Genomic DNA, 4,026 nt, shown 5'->3' with positions numbered 1-4,026 from the left:
TTGAATAGCTTTATTGATATAAAGATTAGAAGAGAGGATTACAGCCCATTGATCTGACCCAGCGTCATCCTCCCAGCATGAAAGCCCTTATTCACCTCATGAAAAGCTTATATCACCCAACACTATGATATTCCACCAAGAAACCAATAGCACTTCCTTACAAGATACAAAATTCCAGCCTCTAGATCTCTGGGATGAGGGATCCATATATAGATGATTGCAGGCGGGTGAGTCAGCTTCTGGGATTTTGATTAGTGTCCTCTCTCTGATAGTTCTTGATTCCACTTGGATATTGATGATATCTTACTCATCCCTGGGTGAATTTAGAGAGGAAAGTGTCACAGGAGAAGTTTCTGGAAGATTCCATGACGATCCACCTTGCAAACTGTCTATGCCATTTGTCTACTCTCGCCCATCGCACCCTACAGAAGGAATTTCCAGTATGGATCACACCCTCTACACTGAGCAGGTGAGATGCATCACACCCTCTGCACTGGGCAGTCTGTATGGTCCAACTTTGACCAGTTCTGAGCAGTTTTATGTGGAGAACTCCTGGGAGATGATGTAATCAGCTGACCTTGTTCCTTTAGGGTGTGAAGCAACACTTTTAGGGACTGAGGAGCCCTTGGTTTATGGACGTGTATGATTGGGGTTGCAGTGCCCAAAAATGTCTATAATAGTTGCCCCCTAAAGCATGATGTTGTTAATCTTTTGATGTCAAGTGAAATGCTTTATCATGAGGATCCGAAGTTTTTTCGAGCTGGAAGGTGACCTGTAATAAGATACAATACAATACATTATCTTCATAATATTTTCATGATCTAGCTGAGGCAAGAATTCCCATGCTCAGCTTTATAAATTCATTTTCATGTACATAAGACAGACAACCGTCTGTGTAGCAGACTGATGATTCTGATAGAGCCATCATCCTTTGATTTGGATGATCATCTGTGCAGAAATGATGTACATTTGATGTCTTTATTTTCTTGAATATATCGCAGCCCGGATGGATGAAACTAGATTTGGGATATTCAAACTCGTCCAATCTTGACTCGGAGTACAAGTCGATCCATGTGAAAGATGTTCTGGAGTCGAACGTGGAAAGACATCGCCTGATTACCAGCCAATGATGTAAGTTGTTAACAGGCGTGAGAGGAATCACCGATAATGATGATGACCCTCAAGGTACTACAATACAATTTGCGTGGTGTGAAAAAGGGACTTGGCATCAAACATCACGAAAAATCTTTCGGTCGAAGGCCATTGATGTAAACCTATCGTCGGAAGTGAGAAACTTGTCATTGAGGCATGCAAGCTTCAAAGTATTGAAAGGGTTGTTCCTAGGTCGACTTCTTGGATAATGAGCTGATGTCGACAAGAAGTGACCCGTCGTAGGAGGGCCTTAATGAATCCCACATCTATGACATGGAATGGAGTAAAGGATTTTGGAGGTGAAAGCAATCTGATGATACAGGGTTCAGGGTGGCGATCATGAAAGAATGGAGCGTGAATGTATTGCAACGGATGAGACACAGGTGAATTCTCTGAGTGACTTCTCTTGAACATATCGGCGAAACTGACATGGATTGGTAGCGTTAACCCCAAATATGGATGGTGCGATGGACCAATGGTGACATGGCCGGTGAATGTAATAACCTAACCCAACTTGGACGTGGAGTGAAAGTGTCATGTTCAAGAGAGACTTTGCTACCAATAAAGTTTCTTCAAGTTTTCTTCCCAATTTTCCCCAGTCATTGCTGACCAGTACCTCTTTATTTTTATCAAGCTTTAGGAGGCTAACATATGCTTGATCTATAATTTTCCCTTCGGGCAAACCCGTCGCTATGTTTTAATGAGCCTAGCGACAGTGAAACTCGTTCTTGTCTATATGGACAAGTTTGTCGCTATTAGTTTTAACGAGTTTAACGACAAATATAACTTGGTCCTTTTCAATTTTAGAGAGTCTGAAAGTGACGTAAAGGAAACTCCAATCATCCTTTTTCATCATATAATACCTTAAGTCCAAAAAAGTGTAAAATAATATGAAAGGGATGAATTTTCGATAATTTTAACAAGCTAAACAAAACAAGTGCTTGATCTTTTTGTGTAATAAAAAAGATTAAAATCTAGAGGAGGGATAACACTCTCGATAGCTTTAACAAGCTGGAGAGGCCAACTGCTTGGTAATATTTTCATATTTTACGAGTCAGATGAAAATAGCTTAAAGGAGACTCATTTTTTGAGGAACGAGTGATAATTTCAGGTAGCAGTTGATTCCAGGTAATGTTTAGAATTTTCCAATCACGGCAATGTCACAAGGATGGCTAACAGGATCACTCTTTGCAGTTGTTCCTCAAAAGGGGTAAACAATAAAATGGAGGTGAATGATCGGCTAAAACAGAGTGGAGGTGATGATGAGAACACGACCAAGGCTCAAAAATTGATGATAATGCATTCACAATGGTTATTTACCGGAAATTGGTTCATTTTTTAATGAGCTTAAACTCTGGGGGAAACATTTGCTCATTGCTTAGGTTTAATTTTTAACAAGCTTGAACCTCACATAAAAATTGCTCGTGATAATGGTCATTGATTATTTGATTTCACCGCTAACCACTTTATTCCTTCAATGGTTGTACTGCCTGTTCAATTTCTTCATCAAACCGATTAGAAATTAACAATACATGCTTGAAAAATGAGTTAAAACACTAATATTTTACTCGAATTACGTGAAACGTAATTTAAAAGTGGTTTTTACCCCTCATTTTACCATTTCATTTGAACTTTGGTTTGTTGGAGCTCTGGAGGTGCCTTTCCCCCTTGATTTTCACTAGCTAATTCTGGGAGATTCTGTGGACGATTCTTGGTGCCGTCTGGACCAGGTAGGAGCTAAACCTGAGCTCTTCAGTTGCATTCCTTCCTTTTTGAATTCTGAGCATGTTTCCCTGTTTTTCTGAGCCCCTGGGGTTTGAAAAATTCACCCTGGCTCCATCGCACCCTTCCTATATCGAAAGGTGCAATGCATATTGGCCTAGCCATTGGCCAATCAGTATGCATCTCACCCAGTACACTGCTGGGGTGCGATGGACGTGAGAAGGGAAACTTTTGCACTGTTTTCTCATGGAATTTTCGCCTATTTTTTGCCAAATAAGGATCCTGACTCCTCTCTTGCTTGTTTTGCAGAGATTCATCAGAGCAAAATGGTTGTTACATGGTGATAATGTGACTATGAAGAAGAGGACATGGTTGCTTTACATGATCCGGGTATGGTAACTGCACTGCGGAACTGTGGCCTGCTCAAGTTTTTCCGTATCTCTAGCATGAGGCAACAAAGTAACTTGTTGCAATATTTTCTCAATGCATGGGATCCTACCAACCAGGTGTTTCAGATTAGAGGCAAATCCATCCCCTTGACTTTCGTGGACATCTATTTTTTGACCGGTTTATCGAGCCGAGGTTCCCCTCTCTCATTATCAGGTTCCGCCCATGGGGGCGAATCTGTGAGAGATTATATTTGCCGGTATTGCAGAGAGGGATCTTAGCCAAGTAGGGACGTCAAGATCAACATCTGAGATGTCACTGATCCATCCGTGAGGACCATTCTATTCACTTTTGCTAGACTGGCTGGTAGTGTAGCTCTTCACGTGGCTAATAGGTCCTATATGTAGTACGCCTTGGAATGCCTTGAACCAAAGGTGTTCAACTGGTGTGATGTAGTACTACTTGTGATGAAAGAACAAATGAACAAGGTAAAAAGTGGAAAATCCAAGAATTTCGGCTATGGTTCTATTTTGACCGCTTTCGCCTTGGAAAAGATCCCACTGATGCAGCTGCAGTACATTTCACTTAGTTTACCTCCACAGACTGAGCCACGGATGCAGAGATGGGTCGACCCCATGGCCCAACATGCTGGTTAGTCCCAGGTTTCCTTCTCTAATACCTTCTTCGAGTGGTTCAACCGTCAGGAGATGGTTTTTTCCTAGTGTCCATATGCTGGTATGGATTTCTGGGGTGACTCGAATTTGG

Source organism: Pinus tabuliformis, chromosome 9 (assembly GCF_031772625.1).
Source record: "Pinus tabuliformis cultivar Carrire ecotype Pingquan chromosome 9, CPIR1, whole genome shotgun sequence".
NCBI lineage: Eukaryota > Viridiplantae > Streptophyta > Pinopsida > Pinales > Pinaceae > Pinus > Pinus tabuliformis.
This window is presented reverse-complemented; position numbering follows the sequence as displayed.